The 18,245-nt window shown below is 36.3% G+C and overlaps 1 long non-coding RNA gene across 2 annotated transcripts in view; it reads left to right on the top strand.

Annotated features, from left to right (window-relative positions):
• LOC118353071 (uncharacterized) overlaps window positions 1-17,996 on the top strand; it is a 41,341-nt gene extending 23,345 nt beyond the window's left edge. Inside the window, exons 4-6 of one of the 2 annotated variants that reach the window (XR_004811271.2) lie at window positions 16,098-16,128; window positions 16,326-16,560; window positions 17,740-17,996. This is a non-coding gene — a long non-coding RNA (uncharacterized LOC118353071). Of the gene's footprint in view, window positions 1-16,097; window positions 16,241-16,325; window positions 16,561-17,739 lie in introns of both variants that reach the window. The other variant, XR_007407806.1, reaches the window with a different exon arrangement.
• Window positions 17,997-18,245: the final 249 nt, after the last annotated feature.

The raw sequence follows: 18,245 nt of genomic DNA, 5'->3' as shown, positions 1-18,245 counted from the left end.
TCATGTAGGTATTTATATAATAAGAGAGAAAATAATTTTTAAAGATTTTTTATTAACAAAATTAAGACAAAATGATATGTATGATTTTTTGTAATAACTGGTATATTTATTAAAGAATGGAATTCTCTTAGGATACCATTTCTCTTACTTGTGGTTCAGTTAGTGTTTCTATTCATCAAATTGATTGCAAATGGTTATCTGTGAAAATCATTCTCCGCTCATGAGCCTTACAAAAACAGGCAGTGAATTTTCCTGACCTCTGTTCTATTTATTTAATTATTCATCTTTACTATGTTTTGGGATCTGGAACCTGTCCTTGGTCTTATTTATCTTTGAGTTCCCAGGCACACTACGTAGAACATTAAAAGTGCTTAATAACTGAAAACGTTTTTTTTTTTCCAAGCAGTGAAGAGATGTGAGACTTGGTGATCTTAGACTTACCTTAATGAGTAATACTTTGACTTTATGTATCACTTTTCCTGTAAGGATTTTCAGATCTGTTATGTCATATCCATTATCTAATATGTAATAAGAAAAGGATAGGTGTTGTTATTCCCATTTAACTGATAGGAAAGGGACACTGTAGTAGACTCAGGACTAGAATTAAAGAATTCTGATTCTTAGCTATAGAGAGTTTCAAAGGAATTTTGCACGCATCCTCAGGTGTGCATATTCTCGTCCATTTCAAGAATTTTAAATTATCAGAAAACTCAGAAGTATAGGCAAACCAGCATGGACTAACATATATAAGGTAATTACTATAACATCTACGGGGAAAAAACACTAAAAATTTGACTATAACGTAAAAAATTTCCTAGAAATTTTCAAATTTTTCAAACGACGAGACACTAGTGTGCAGCATAGGTAATTTAAAATGCAGTGTTAGGGCAGCCCCAGTGGTGCAGCGGTTTGGTGCCGCCTGCAGCCCGGGGTGTGATCCTGGAGATCCGGAATCCAGTGCCACGTCGGGTTCCCTGCATGGAGCCTGCTCCGCCCTCTGCCTGTGTCTCTGCCCCGCCCCCCTTCCCGTGTCTCAATAAATAAGTAAAATCTTTAAGAAAAAAAAAATCTTGGGGTGCCTGGGTGGCTCAGCCAGTTAAGTGTCTGCCTTTAGCTCACGTCATGATCTCAGGGTCCTGGGATCCAGTACCCCTGTTGGACTCCCTGCTCAGTGGGGGGCTCTGCTTCTTCCCTCTGCCCCTCCCTAACCCGCTCATGCTCTCTCTCTCTCTCAAATAAATAAATAAAACCTTAAAAAAATAAAATGCAGTCTTAAAAGATATATACTAAAACGAATGTGGCTACCATAAAGAAATGAGGAAAATGGTGGTTATCAGTGAAAACATGATATAAGTTACTTTTATATCTATCTGGCAAATTTAGGAAAGGAACAGGGTGTTTTGAGTGAGACAAACTTGTATTTTTTGTAGCCAGTAATTTCCTAAGAGATTCCACCCTAGTGTTTGTTTCCTATGGGTCCATTAGCATCACTTCAATATTATTAGCAACAGTATTTATCAGGTACTTTTTAGTTCTGGTTTCTAGGGATAAAAATAGATAGTAGACCTGACCCTTGACCTAGGGAAGAGGAAATAAATTGTTATGCAGTATAACAATGAATGATACAAAATGAAGTAAAGACTGCATGGTTGTTCAGACAATACTTGCCAGATGAGTACAGGAAAGGAAGGGGTGTTCTATGAGGGTATGAATATCTGCAGTAGGGAGATAGTTGGGAAAAGCTTTCTGGAAGAGATAGCACTTAGACTGTGTCTTCAAGAAAGGTAAAGGAGAAGTGATAAAATCCTTAGGAAGGATTTGATCAAAACCCTGAATCAGGTAGAAAGAACGTGAATGGTATGTTCAGGAAACAATAGGTAGGCCAGTTTATCTTGAGCAGGAGTTCTGTGTATGTAAGGAAGTAGTTGGAGATACATATGAAGTGGTAGAGAGCAATGTGAAGAGAAAGACCAAGTAGAGGAACTTGAAAGTTGGCTGTGGGAAGTGGTGAGCTGTCAAAGAAATTTAAACAGGAAGACGGGGATGGGATAGGCAACAAGCATTGTAAAAATGCTGAATCTTATCTATGCCTGGGCTGAAGCACTAAATACTGGATTGTTTTTGGTACATGAATGTGTGCTACATTAAAAATGCTACATCTATGTACTTGCTTTTTTTTTTTTTTTTTAAATTTATGATAGTCACACGGAGAGAGAGAGAGAGAGAGAGGCAGAGACACAGGCAGAGGGAGAAGCAGCCTCCATGCAGGGAGCCCGACGTGGGACTTGATCCCGGGTCTGAAGTGCTAACTTTTAAAGAAAATGTGTGTGTGTTTGAGAGCAGCTTTGTAGTCTACCATAGTGTTAGGAAATATTTATTTTAATGTCTTCTACATTTAAGATTTTTGTATTGTGTCTAACTTTTAATATCACTACAAAGTAATAAAAATGCTGGGAATTAAAACTTATAGTTTATTTTAACATGGATTTATTCTTCTGAATAAAGTAATAAATGAGTATATGTGTGATTTAAAAGTATACTCTAAAAAACCAAATGAATAAACAAAAATAAATAAAAATATACTTGGATTTCATCAATAAAAATGCACTGCTCTGGGCAGCCTGGGTGGCTCAGCAGTTTAGCGCCGCCTTCAGCCCAGGGCCTGATCCTGGAGACCCAGGATCGAGTCCTGCATCTGGCTCCCTGCATGGAGCCTGCTTCTCCCTCTGCCTGTATCTCTGCCTCTCTCTCTCTCTCTCTTTCTCTCTCTGTGTCTCTCATAAATAAATAAAATCTTAAAAAAAAAAAAAAAGTACTGCTCTGAGCTATTAAAAAACAAAGTTGTCCATAGAGGAGTTTGATTTGACTAATGTGTTGTTAATGTACAGTAGGAGGCTGACCCATCTTTTCTTCTGTCCCCACCTTCTCATATTCTGAGTGAATTGGGGAGCCATCTGGCTACCACATGTGCAACCAGCTGTATTCTAAGGTGGGAATGGGAAATGTACGAAGACTTCTCACAGAAGCACATTTGTAGGGTTAGACTTCCTCCTACTAGTCTGGATGAGTTCTCAGGATGCCAAACCACTAAGCACACTTTCCAGTGTGGGAGGCCCTTGAACCTCCCCCACCTTTTCTGGCTTGAATAAATGTAGATTGTCCCACAAGCCTAGGCAAATACTCCATTGTGTTATTCTCCAGAGTAGTTTGACCTTGTATACTTGAAGAATTCCTCCCCAAGACTATCTTGCCCTACCAGAAATTTTCCCTTTTCAGAGCTTTGGGGCCTAAATCCAGCCTAAAGAACGTTTGCTTGTTCCGTCCATTTCCTTAAAATGTGGAGGAAGACGGGAAAGGATCTCTCCCATGGTTCCATACCTGAGTAGGGACACAAAGACTTCTCTACATTGCAGAGCGGGGAGTGGGAGAACGAGATTCATTTGGTGGTATCTCAGCATTTCTTCATCCATAGGCAAGTACATGCCTTGCACAATTGTTTCTTATCTTCTTTCTGTGGTCAACTAGAATTCCTTTTGAATCAAGTACTAAATCTTAAGGGAGGAAGGGAAGGGAAACTGTACTGGGGAAACAAGCAAGAGGCCAGCTGTTTGCAGGGAAACGACTCCTGCACTACTTCTGAGAATTACAGTCTTGTTCCTCTGGTCTCCTTGTGTTTCTTTTGCAAAACACCATACATCCAACATTTTTTAGAGGTTAGGAGACAATTGAACTCAAAGGTGCGTGGACCAGAAGGAAGTAGGTTATGTGTATTAAGTAATCATGGGCCTACTTACCATGATGAGACCATAAACATGGAAGACAAAATTAAATAGATATTTCACCAGCACATAAAATCTGGACACTTTACTTGTCTAGGTATAAATAATGCCACTATTTTGAATAAGTTCTCTTTTAGATATTCTGAATTTCCTCTCTCTCCCGGAATTTTCAGAATGATCTTATCCACTGACCTCAATACCTTTTTATGCCTCCTTCACATTTTATAAACGAATGAAATGTTTATGTGAAAAATTAGAAATTTCTTGTAAGGAAACTATAAATCAAGATACAATTATGAATAAAATTTCTCTCTTCAGTATTAAATTTAAGTTCTACTTTTTTTATTTTTACAAAACTTTACCTGACGTTTATCCCTACTATGTATTTGCCATCCTCTCTGCACACTTGCTGGCTCTTCTCACTGTATTCATTCGACACCTCACAAATATTTACTAACTCAATATATATGACACATGCCAAGAGGTATGTGGGGGTTTTTATATGCTTGTAAGGAAGAAAGAAATAAACATAACAATACAAGGTAGTATTTGACTGGTACCATAACAATGATACAGAGAAAGAACTTAGAACATTTAGATGAGACAGACAGGGACAGAGACAGAGACACAGAGTGAGATGTATCAGTTTCGGCTGGGGGAATTCTGGGTAGACTTTATGGAAGAAGCAGCATATGAACATCACCTTAAATGGATAGGATTTCAATAGAGACAACTCTAAACACATGGCACACGGGGTAGAGAAATGGGAAAGTGCATACCAATATAGAGAATGATTTGTCATGTAGTTTAACTTATGTGTGGGAATATTGCAGCAGATCAAGTTGATGGAACAGATTGGCATCTGATATTAGAAGCACTGAGGCTGAGTCTAGACTAAGAAATTAAAATTTTATTCTGAAGGCATTAGTTCTTGAACTTTTGGAACAGAATTATACAATCTTGTATGAATATAATCTGAATGAAAGTTAGAATGAATAGTCAATCCAGGAAGGATCAAGTGGGAGGATTTATCAGAGGCTAAATTATTTTAGCCTCTTTTAGAGGACAGCACTGTAATAATCGAAGCAGGAAGTGGTACATGCCCAAACTGGGGAGATAAAAATTAGAATGTGGTGAGGCGGGGGGTGGGGGCGAGCACCAGGAAGGTTCATCATATTTTGCAAAGGAGGAAATAGTTTCTATTTCTTCTAACTAGATTGTCAGTTTCCTGAGCGCAAGGATTTTGTCAGTGTCTTGTTTCCTTCTTTATTACCTAATTCATCCACTTTTATATTGTGTGCTTTCAAATAATTATGACTTGTGTAGGCTTCTAATTAATATGTATGTATATATGTATGTATGTATGTATGTATGTATCTGTCTATCTATCTATCTATCTATCTATCTATCTATCTATCTCCAGCACAACTAGTTTTTCATAAAAAGCAGAACTTAATATCGGAGCAGTTTTTTATTCACTGTAAGTCAACAAAAGAAGCAACAATGAAGAGTTGATTCTGGAAAAAGAAAGAGGAGGTTTATGAATTGCTCTCAGTGAAAAATGAAAGAGCTTTTGAAACTGAGCTCAAATATGCCTGGAGCACATGAGAGTCTGGTTTATTAAGGCATGACTGAATGATTAGTAGAAATACTACCATTACTACTACTACGCATTATATTATTCACATATCATAAAAAGCCAGGATACACAGCAACTGACAGAGTCATCTAGGAAATTGAACAGGGCTTTTACTACAATGTGAGAAGAATTTAATGTGCTTTGCTCTATTTCTGACATGAATTATAAGAGCAAAAGGCTTTATTCTTTGCACAGGTCATTAAATATATTCCATGATGTCCTAGTACCCAGCAGGAAAGAATCTTCCAACTGTATGAAAATGATTTTAAGCATCTTTGTTTTGAATTGAAAATAATTTACCAAGCTTTCTACCCCAAGATCAGTAAGGATTATTGAACAGTTTGTTTTTTTCCTTTCTGTTTTGCAATGCTGTTTATAGCTTGCTGCATCAGTTAAAAAGAGGAATGCCAATATATTACTACTTAACTACTTCAGATTAGCTGTTAGAGAGATAAGAGTGATGAATGGTGTTTAGCTCCAAATGGTAAAATTGACCTAGTTCTAAGCTACCAGATAGAACAGACAGGTTTATCAACTACTCCCTAAAACAAATATTTGCAAGCATTTGGCAAATAAGCGTAACTGATTCTATCCAAATCTTAGAATAAGAATTCCATTATAAGCTGCAATAAATATTGAAAGAAAATGTGTCCTTATTTTGAAAGCTCTCATTTAAGGAAAATGGAACATATCTCTATTTTAGGAAGAAAAGATTATTTTGTAATGTCCAAGCTAAATGGGCATATACACTCTGCAAGCTATCTGGCACACTATATGAAATTTAGAAAATATTTTAAATATCTAGCAATTGAGATTTACTCAATTGGACCTGAAACTTGGAGTAAATTATTCATTCATAATGAAAATTCTTGCTATTTTCCCTAAATTATATAAATTATATATATATATATACATAAATAATGAACTTTAACTTTACCATGATTTAATTGAGTATAGCAGAATATTTAAACAAATGTTTAATCCTGAAATCATATGACTAGTCATGTGCTAAATCTAAAAAATGGATGGTTTTATATTAAGGAAGGTGGAAGATGAGTGGGCATGAAGGGTACAGTACAGCATAAGATATTTGAATAGTATAGTTTCAAAAGTTTCAAAATTAAAAATGTGTTTTTGCCTTTCCTCTCTTTACCCTTTCTGCAAAGGTAGTCATTGTGTTGTATTTTACACAAATTATCCAAAATAGATCAGGGGAGAGATGAAAGACTTTATTGTGAATAGAGAGACCATTTGCTGGTAGCATGATCAATTTAATGGAACAGTAGGACTTTTTAATTTATTTTTTGAATAGTAAGACATTTTAAGAAAACCAAATGCATAAGCAAACCAAATTTGGAATACATCTAATAATAGAGATATCTCCCAGTGAGAATTCCCATCTCATTATCATTTAAGATAATTTAAATATAGTTTTTAAAATCCTGTGATTTCTATTTACTTTTTAAAAAAATATTGAAGTACAGTTGACATACAATATTAGTTTCAGGTGAACAACATAGTGATTTAACAATTCTATACATTACTCAACGATCACCATCAACAATGTTATTACAATATTATTGACTACATTCCCTATGCTGTACTTTTCATCTCTGTGACTTACTTATTTTATAACTGGAAGTTTGTACCTTTTAATCCCTTTTACCTATTTCACCCATAATTAAAAATCCTGTAATTTTTAATATATATATTTTTTAAAGATGGGCATTATTTCTTAGTAAGAGATGCTAGTCATGTGAGAGATAGAAAAAAGCAAAGCCATTGGATTTGGTTAAGTCAGAAGATAGACTTTTGGGGATGTCTTGACAAAAAAAAAAAGGATAAGTGATAATAACAAGAAGAGTGATAAAAAAAAAAAGCGTCAGTTTTCTTTTCTCATTTTAGTAGCAAGCATTTGCCACTGAATGAAATTGGTATGCAGATTTACTTTCACAGTCAATGTGAGGCCTAGTGCAATAGCAGAGAGACTAGTCGTGACTGGGTTTATTATGCAGTTCTTTGGTTCTCAAGGAGCACAAGCCTGAACAAGCCAACATGAGTCACTGTATGGGACTGTATCATAATAATGTTACCATAAAGATTTTTAGGTGAATGGCCTCTGTGGACTTTAAAATGTCCTTCTAAGACCTGATACTGTATTCTATCTGCTAGAATTTCCTGAAGGTTTATTTATTTATTTATTTATTTTTTTATGATAGTCACACAGAGAGAGAGGCGCAGAGACACAGGCAGAGGGAGAAGCAGGCTCCATGCAGGAAGCCCAATGTGAGATTCGATCCTAGGTCTCCAGGATTGCGCCCTGGGCCAAAGGCAGGCGCTAAACCTCTGCGCCACCCAGGGATCCCTCCTGAAGTTTTTAGATCTAACTTTAAGTCACAGCATTCTCTGATTTCTTCAGAGTACCAAGCTGTACAGTGAGTTGCCAAATGTCAAAAAAAAATTTACTTTGTAGCAAGAGAAAGCAATAAAATAGATCTTCAAAGAGGCAACCTAAATTTTACAGACTGAGAAAGTAATTCAATTTAACTATGTTGCAAAATGAGAAACTTTTTCTGTCCAGGTTGTTAAAACTTTGATGCTGATAAGAAGGAGAAATGAAAAGGCCAATGGCATGGTTATCTGTGAGGCATTTTGTAGCTTATACTAGATGTGTCCCTAATTTAGTCTATGTCACTGGGCAAATCTCATACTAATCTCTCTTTGTCTTCGTTTCCTCAACTATAAAAAGGGGATAATAATACCAACCTGTCTCAGAGGGGTGTGGTAATAATTAATTAAGGCCCATAAAAGGCTTTAAAGGCCAAAGATGAAAGGCACCAAATAGACAAAGCCTCATCATTAGCCCTGAAATTGATGGAATATAAAAACTTGTTTAATGGTGGAGAAATTCTGAAATAAGAATTAAAATAAGAGGGCAGCCCCCATGGCCCAGTGCTTTAGCGCCGCCTTCAGCCCAAGGCCTGATCCTGGAGACCCGGGGTCAAGTCCCAAGTCAGGCTCCCTGCATGGAGCCTGCCTCTCCCTCTGTGTCTCTGCCTCTCTCTCTCTCTCTCTCTGTCTATCATGAAATAAATAAATAAAATCTTAAAAAAAAAAAGAATTAAAATAAGAATACACTTTCCTGGATCTATGGACTTAAATTTATGAATTGGTTCATGAGTATATTTTGTTGAGGTGCTCTATATTTAAATTTTCAATGTAGGCTAATCAAGGAATGAAGACCATACTAGTTTGAAAACAGAAGTGATAGCCAGTTGAAATTAAAATTATATATTCTGTTTACTTTTTGTTTTACCTCTCTATATTATCAATAAACAAATCAGGATTTTTATGTTTAAAGTATGAGGTTGGAAGAGCTTCTTGAGGGTAGGTGAAAGAATAAAACATTAAAGTTGGTGCCACTATTTAGCATCAAGGTTACGATGATTCAACTTAGGATGCAGATGTTATTAAATACTACCTGAGTCAGTACATTTAATCAAGAGAAGTATGTTTCTCTAAATGTCTGAATTTAAGAGCTAATGGAAAAAGTATATGAAAATAACAATTTCATTTTTAGGAATATAACTCCTAATGCATCCTACCCACTGCCTCCATGACATATTCAGTTTCTTGGATGCCAAATAACTAATATGAAAACAAAAAACATTGTGATGAATCTGTCACTTCTATGTTTTATAATAAGAAAAAAAATGTCACCTACTTTTGGATGAAACTAAAGAGCATTTTGATTTTATTACGTTTCAGGAACTACTGCTGAGTAAATGAACAATTTTGCCCTTTTGTAACATCACTCAATTTATCCGAAGCTTGCAACTAGAGCCAATAAGATTCTTGAGATATTATTTCCTAATTAAATAGCTGCTCAGTTGGATGAAATCTTAGATGATGGAAATAAGCAATAAAACTGTCATGCCTGAGTTCTACCTTTCTTAGGCTTCTAAGAGTGTACTAGTTTTCATTTTTAAAAAAATATTTTATTTATTTATTTGACAGAGAGAGAGAGAGGGAAATAGACTCCCCAAGAGCAGGGAGCCAAATGCAGGGCTCAATCCCAGGACCCTGGGATCATGACTGGAGCCCAAGGCAGTCACTTAACTGACTGAGCCACCCAGGCACCCCTGTACTAGTTTTTAGTGACAGTCTTTCCTTAGGTTGGTTCATGGGAGCAATTCATTACTGATGTTTATTTTGCTTTGGGTGGGGCTGTAAAACTACTCTACAATAACATAACTTAGGAGGTTGTTATTTTAGAATTTTTCTATCCTATACTGGTTGTGGTCAAGAAAAAGACAAACTGGAAAACAAGAAGTTATAATATCTTTAAAACATTTATTATTGCCATTAAAAAAAGTGATTTGGTTATAGTCCAGTTAGAATTTCATTAATGGAACCCTTCATATTTCTTTTGTTAAAAACTCATTTACCCTTTACCTAAAAATTTGAATGTAAACATTAACTGTCAGCGTTGATAGCTGTGCAATTAACCAGCTTAATTTTGGTTAGAAGATGAATGATTCACTGCTTTCTTGTGTCTGATGAGTAGGCCGGGCACTGTATTTAAAATGGCTCTAACCCAGAGGGCAAGTCCTACTGGTTTCACTGCCCAGCCCACTCAGGAAAAATAAAAGTCCTAGAGGTTACAGCTGAGCACAGACTGAGCATGAAATCTTAAGGGCATCGTTCAACTTGACTATCTTGACAATGCTATAAAAATGGTTTTCATTTTTCACATTGTTAAATTTTAAAAAAATTAAAGATTTTCAGACTTTAGAAGATATTTTCCAACTTTTCTGCTTTATTTATTTGCATCTCAGACGTAAAAGGGCTCCATAATAAATAAACACCATATTTTTGCTTTGCCTGGCATCTAATTCTTTTTGCAATCACAGTTCCATTTTCTTTCTTTCTTTTTTTTTTTAAAGATTTTTATTTATTTATTCATGAGAGGCACAGACAGAGAGAGAGGCAGAGACACAGGCAGAGAAGCAGGCTCCATGCAGGGAGCTCGATGTGGGACTTGATCCCCGGACTCCAGGATCACGCGCTGGGCTGAAGGCAGACACTAAACCGCCGAGCCACCCAAGGATCCCCCCAGTTCCATTTTCTGAAATTAAAATATTTCTCCTTTCTCTAGGGTCTGTTTTATGTACTGTCTCTTTCAGTTGACAGATGTAGATTATCTTCATCTCCAGTGCCCGAGCCAGCAATTTCTTTACAGGTGCCTCTGGTCCAAGATTGTATAAAAGTATATCTTTATCTATTTTTGCTAAATATTGCATGAGAGTTAAAATAAGTTTTTTATTCTTTTTTTATGCACATGTATTATATTTTATTATATTGAGACAATAGATGAGTATATTTTATTAGAATATCATCTAGAACTTTGTAAAGAAATAATAAAGCATTTCATTTAAGATAATTCAGTAAAGATATATTCAGAATGTTTTACCCAGAGAAGAGGAGGGATGAATATAAGTTCTTTATTTCTGCGGTGAAAACAGTTCTGAGAAGGAAATTTATAGCAATACAGGCTTTTTTCAACAATAGAAAAATAGAAAAAAAAAACAAGAAAAATCTCAAATAGATAATTTAACCTTATACCTACAGGAACTAGAAAAAGAGAAAAAATAAAGCTCGAAGTTAGTAGATGGAAGGAAATAAAGATCAAAGCAGGAATACATGAAATATGAGCACTTGGGAGGCTCAATCAGTTAAGCATCTAACTCTTGATTTTGGCTCAGGTCAGGTTGTGAAATTGAGCCCTGCATTGGGACTCTGTGCTAGGTATGGAACCTGCTTAAGACTCTCTCTCCCCCTTTCCCTCTGCTCCTTTCCTCCCTCTCTTTCCCTCTTTAGAAAAAAACAAAAATCAAGAAATGCATGAAATAGGGGCTGCCTGGGTGGTTCGGTGGTTGAGCATCTGCCTTTGGCTCAGGGTATGATCCTTGGGGATCAAGTCCCACATTGGGCTCCCTGCAAGGAGCCTGCTTCTCCCTCTGCCTATGTCTCTGCCTCCTCTCTATGTGTCTCTCGTGAATAAATAAATAAAAACTAAAAAAAAAAAAAAAAAAAAGAAAAGAAAAGAAATACGTGAAATAGAGACTTAAAATACAATAAAAAAAAAATCAATGAACCCAGGAGTTGACTCTTTGAAAAGATAAACAAAATTGATAGGCCTTTAGCTAGACTCATCAAGGAAAAGGAGAGAGGACCCAAATAAATAAAATCAGAAATAAAAGGGAAGTAACAGCCAATACCACAGAAATACAAAGTATTATGAGACTACTATGAAAATTTAGATGCCAACATATTAGACAACCCAGAAAAATGGAAAATTTCTTGGAAACATATAATCTTCCAAAACTGAATCAAGAAGAAGTAAAAAATCTGAACTGACCAATTACTAGTAACAAAATTAAATTGGTAATCAAAAAACTCACAACAAACACATGTCTAGGACCAGGTGGCTTCACAGCTGAATTCTACTTAAAAAAGAGTTAATACCAATTCTCCTCAAACTATTTCGAAAAATAGAAGAGGAAGGAAAGCTTCCAAATATACTCTATGAGGCCAGCATTATCCTGATACCAGAGCCAGACAAAGATACTACAAAAGAAGGGAACTACAGGCCAATATTCCTGATGGACAAAGATGCAAAAATCCTCAACAAAATATTAGCAATCTACATTCAGCAATACGTTAAAAGGATCATTTACCACAATCAAGTGGGATTTATTCTGGGGATGCAAAGATGGTTCAATATTGGCAAATCAATCAATGTAATACACCACATTAACAAAATGAAGGATAAGAATTATATAATCATCTCAATAGATGCAGAAAAAATATTTGAGAAAATTCAACATCTGTTCATGATAAAAACTCTCAAAAAGTGGTTTAGAGTGAACATTATTACCTCAACATAATAAAGGGTATATATGAAAAGCCCACAGTTACTTGAGGGTGAGAAACTACGAGCTTTTCCTCTAAAATCAAGAACAAGACAATTCCTAGCCAGTGATCAAACTGGAAGTCCTAGATACAGCAATCAGACAAGAAAAAGAAATAAAAGGAATCCAAATTGCTAACGAAAAGTTAAATTGTCACTACTTACAGATGACATGATACTATATGTAAAAAAACCCTAAAGACTCCCCTCCAAAACTATTACAAGTAATAAAATACGATATTCATATTGTTGTTCATTTTCATATTATTTCACATAATATAGTTTGATAACTAAATTATATTATTGTGGGACACCTGGGTGGCTCAGTGATTGAGCATCTGCCTTTGGCTCAGGGCATGATCCTGAGGTCCTGGGATCGAGTCCCATAATGGGCTTCCTGCATGGAGCCTGCCTCTCCCCCTGCCTGTGTCTCTGCTTCTCTCTCTGTGTCTCTCAAGAAAAAATAAAAAAATCTTTAAATAAAATAAAATAAAATAAATTTTGTATGGAGCCACAATAGCCAAAGAGATCTTGAGAAAGAACAAAGCTGGAGGTATCACAATCCCAGATTTCAAGATATATTATAGAGCTGTAGCAATCAGAACAATATAGTACTGGCTCAAAAATGGTTACATAGATCAATGGACAGAATAAAGTCCAGAAATATGCCCATGCTTATATGATCAATTAATTAGTGTATCTTGGTGAAGGGTATAAAGAAAAAAAAAAAGAAAAAGAAAAAGAAAAAAGCTCTCTGTTTTCCAGAAACGTGTACTTTCCCAGGGTAGCTGATGTAGAGAACTCAAAGGTCTTCAAATTCCACCAACCTATGGATAGAGATCAAGTTATACTAAATCCAAAAGCACATGTTGCCTCAGCTTTTTCTCATTCCTCTTCATGAACTGTCTCTTGCCCCTCACTTCCCACCTATGTGTTTCTGAGACAGCATAGAAAGCATTTGATCAGTTTGATAAAGTGACCAGATGAAATGCAGTGGACCATGAAATGCTATGGCTCAAAGCAATGAAATCCATACTCTGGACAAAATATAACTTAGTAGGCAGATTAATCTTTTGGTATCTTCGGATTAAGCTTTTTTATTTTAAAAATTGAGTTCCTAATATTATAAGGCATGATGTGATTGGTAATACATTCATATCTAGTCAAAGAGTCACGTTTTTGATTTTTTATGACCCCAACGGAGACAAAGATAATTTAAAAATGCTCCCCATCCTTAATTTACCTAATAATTTCTGCATTTTCCCTTACAAAACCTTATAAACTTTTAATAATGAACAAAGTATAAACTTGTTTTCTTCCCTTATATGATATTTCATCTTGTTCATTTAAATAACCCAGTGAATGTAGTCAAGGAATAAAAGGTTAAATGATTAAAAGTTATATGATATAGAGCATGGAAGTTTGTTAAATACCAGCATTTGGTTGCTCAAGAATTGATTCCAAGCCAAGGCATTTATTGGATCCTGATTCTTATTTTTTTATTAAAAAATTATTATTATTATTAAAAGATTTTAATTAATTTATTCTTTAATTAATTTATTCATGAGAAGCACAGAGAGAGAGAGGCGGAGACACAGGCAGATAGAGAAGCAGTCTCCATGCAGGGAGCCTGATGCGGGACTTGATCCCAGGACTCCAGGATCACACCCTGAGCGTGAAGGGAGGCACTCAACTGCTGAGCCACCCAGGCATCCCTATTTAAGAAATTATGAACCAATAAGCATTTATTCAGCCATATTAAGACATTCTGCTTATGCATCCAGGACTCAAAAATGCAAAAATCTTGAGATGATGTTTATTCTTAGAGAAGTCAGTCTAGTGGAAGAGGCAAACATATGGAGAAATAAATTGAATAAAGATGAATAAATGCCATGGTTGTTGCTAGGAATGTCAGAGATTGCTTGACAATCAGGTGAACTCTGGATAGTCTTGAAGATAGAATGCTATATAAAGAAGAGGGAAAAAGGGCATTTCAGGCAAGGAACAAAATGTGCAAAGGCATAGAGTTTTGAAAAGATATGTGAGAAGTTCATTGTGGTTTGGAGCTTAGGGTTGTGGTGGAGAATGGAAGGAAATGAAATTGGAACAGTGTATTGGGTTTACATCTGGAAGAGCACTGTACTGAGACAAAACAGCCTGGCTTTCACAGGACAGCTAGTGGGAAATCAGGAGACATCATTAAACAAGGGAAGGATGTAATCATATTTCTTTGGTAAGAATATAATTATGGTAAGAGTTTAAAAAGGGATTATAAGAGAGATAGATGGGGCAGAAACCAGGTAGGGCACTATGTCATTAGTCTAGGATAGAAATCTTAAGAGCCTGAATTGAATTAGTGGCAGTAGAAATGGGAAAGAATAGGCATTCTTTTTGGATATTTTTTGGATATATTTTTGGATATATTTCTGAATGAAAATGAATAGTATTTGGCTGTGGATGGTTAGGAAGAGGAGGGACTTTAGGATGAGGTTTTCGGATTCAGTTGGGAGAATTGAAGATATTGATTCCATTAACCATAATGGGGAAGGTGGGAATATTTAAAGAGATATGATTATTTTAGTCTTTTTAATGCAGTAGGTTGAAGTGCCTTTGGGATAGCCAGTTGACAAGTACTTGCAAAAAGCAAGATTGGAACTTAAAGATAGGTTGGAACTAGAGATACACACTTGGGAATTATGAGCATATAAATAGCTTCTAGAATGTAGATGAAAGCATACATCTAAAAGTGTAGAAGAAGGGCAGCCCTGGTGGCTCAGCGGTTTAGCGCTGCCTTCAGCCCAGGGTGTGATCCTGGAGACCCCAGGATAGAGTCCCACGTCGGGCTCCCTGCATGGAGCCTGCTTCTCCCTCTGCCTGTGTCTCTGCCTCTCTCTCTCTCTCTCTCTCTCTCTGTCTCATGAATAAATAGAATCTTAAAAAAAAAAAAAAAGTGTAGAAGAAATGGCCACCAAGGATGAAACTGGAAAACATCAACTTGTAAGACAGTGTCCCTCATTCATTTTTAACCCTTGAAAATGCCTCCTCTTGAAAATACAAAAATCTCAGCTTACCTCTAATCATGGTAATTCAGATATTTCCCCTCAAAATCCTATTATAGCATCTAACTTCTTCACTGTCTACCGTCTATTTCTTTTAAGAATGTCTAATTAAAGAAGTGGTCTAGGAGCAAAGAAGCCATTGAAGAAAACTGAGGGGTTCTTAGAGAAGTAAAAGGAAAATCAGGAATGGATAACATCTTAGAAGACAAGGTCATATTAACATTTTCCTACTGCAAGCCCAGACCAAATCATATAAATTGAATCTGAGCAATGCCTTAATCATAGAATGGGGTAGAATGGTCGACTTGGGTGCCTATGTTCAACAGAGCCATAGAGGTTTGATCTTCCATTAAGTTCTCCAGCATACTTGGCAGTGTGCACTTAGTTTTGTTCCCCATAGGGGACAGAAAGACCTCAACTCCACCTCCAATTTTTTTTTTTTCTTGAAAGCAGCTGAGATAGATGGAAGGAGGAATCTGAGGGTGTGTGGCTCCATGCCAGTAAGCAAAGCATGTGCTTGCTTTCCATTTTGATTGACCCGGTGGCTACTCCTGGCTCAACCAAAACTAAGTGCTGATGCTTTCAGATCACCCAAAGCCCTGTAACAGCTTTGGAGATTCCTTGACCTTTTCTCTTCTCTCTTACAGAAGAGTGAACGACAATTCAAGCACCATTTAGGTAATTTGTTTCAATCCTGCCTCCTGCCACTTAGACTGTAAACATTCAAGAAAAGATGGGACAATGGGAAGCTCCTCCCCCACCTCCCACTAGCCCTTGTCTACTTGTTTGGGTAAGTACTGCACTACTCACTGGGTCCTGAGGAGTCTTATAAGCCTTAACTCAGTTCTTATGATCTCTTATCTTTTCTCTTCCAGAAAGCCATGTCTGTCAGTATCCCATTCTTGTCACCAAAAGTTGTCAAGTTAGCTTGCCATAGTTTTGTATATGCTGGCGAAAGACAAGACTCCTAGGTCAGGAAAAAAAAAAAAAAAAAAAAAAAAAAAGGACTTATTACTCATAGCATATCAGACAAGCATGAGCCGCATGAGCTTCTTGTTCATGTCATTTGTGCCCCTGAAAATTTTACGGAGGTGATGTGCGGTGGCCCAGGTGAGTGCCACACAAGCAGTGGGTTTGCATCACAGTTGAAGGACCCTGAGCTTAGGAAACCCCAATCAATTAAGGGGGCTGCAAGATAAGCTGCCCAACTTTTGCCCTGGAGGGAAACATTATCTTAATTATAACGTGCAGCAAACAAACCTGCCCTCTGCTCTAAAGAGATATACTCCTATCTTCTTCCAAGGTTGTTCTTTGTACAGACATCCTTGGAAAGGTAATCCAGAAAAAAGAAAAAAGCCAGTTCGGCTCGCTGTGCAACCCATGGCGAATTGTATCTCAACTAGTAGGTGCTAAGTATGCTTCTTCTCTTTCTTTCTCTCTTAAAATTTCCCTTTTGTATTTCTTATTTCCTCCTTTTTATTTGTTTATAAATTTCAATTTAACCCACTAAAATTATCTTTTACTGATAGATATACTCAAATTACAAAAGTCAGCAGAAATAAAAATCTGTCTTTAAACCTCTGAAAATACGATTTAGACCCAAACTGTTATGACAGCAAGAAGTTGCAAGAAAATATTTGGGAAAAAGAAAACTCATGCTATTTTTGAAGTATATATTTTGCCATCTTTAATGAAAATTCAAAATTAGGGATGACCTTTTTGACAAAATTTCACTCATTGTTTATAAGATAAACTTAATTACAATTACTTATTGGATAAACGATTCTTAAAAGTATAACAAAATTCTTTTATCTGGTTTTGCCTAGTTAGAAAATTCATAGACAAAAGCAAAACAAAATTAAAAAATTGATATTACTGGGCAGCCCGGGTGGCTCCGCGGTTTAGCGCCGCCTTCAGCCCAGGGCGTGATCCTGGAGACCCAGGATCGAGCCCTCGTCGGGTTCCCCACATGGAGCCTGCTTCTCCCTCTGCCTGTGTCTCTGCCTCTGTGTGTCTCATTAATAAATAAATAAAATCTTTAAAAAAAAATTGACATTACTGCATTTAGCATATATGATGTGGTTATTAAATAGTAGAAAACATAAATTTCTATAATAGTGAAGTAGGTTTATTTGATGGACTAATGCATATACACATACCATTTTTACTGTAAATACTAGAAGATTGAGGTCAGACTAATTATGTAAACTGCCACAAATCGGGGTGACTATAATGTGCTGTGGATAGCATTATTGCTGTTACTTAGTTCTTTTTTTCCTCTATTTTAAGGAAACAAGAAGATTGTACTTGTCTGGCTCCTTGAAGTGAGGCATAGCCAAGTGGCTAGTTTTGGCCTATGAAATGTGTGTAGAAGCGATATATGTCACTTTTGGGAGGAAAATTTATTACCAATGTTGTGGAAACATGGGCTGGTAAAAGGTACCATAATACTAAGGCAACGTAGAAAGTAGGCCAACATGCAAAGAAAAGCAAGCTGCTGAGGACTTCATGTGAGCAAGAATTAAACTTTAATTCTGTTAAACTTCGTACATTTGGAAGTTTTCTTTTTTTTTTTTTTTAACTGAAGCTCTGCCTTATAGTGACGTTCCTACATCTTTTTAATTTTAATTTCTGATACCTATTGAATGCTATATTGGCCTTGTAGATCTAACACAACAAGACAAAACAAAAAACTGTTGTCACACTTGAATGACATTAGGACTTACTGTGAGTTCCTGACTCAGTGAGTTTGGATAGTAAGTAGTTCTCTACGTGTGTAGTTTGGAGTCCTAAAT

Source organism: Canis lupus, chromosome 32 (genome assembly GCF_003254725.2).
Source record: "Canis lupus dingo isolate Sandy chromosome 32, ASM325472v2, whole genome shotgun sequence".
Lineage (NCBI taxonomy): Eukaryota > Metazoa > Chordata > Mammalia > Carnivora > Canidae > Canis > Canis lupus.
Note: the sequence above shows the minus strand (reverse complement) of the source record. Positions and strands in the feature narration are given on the sequence as shown.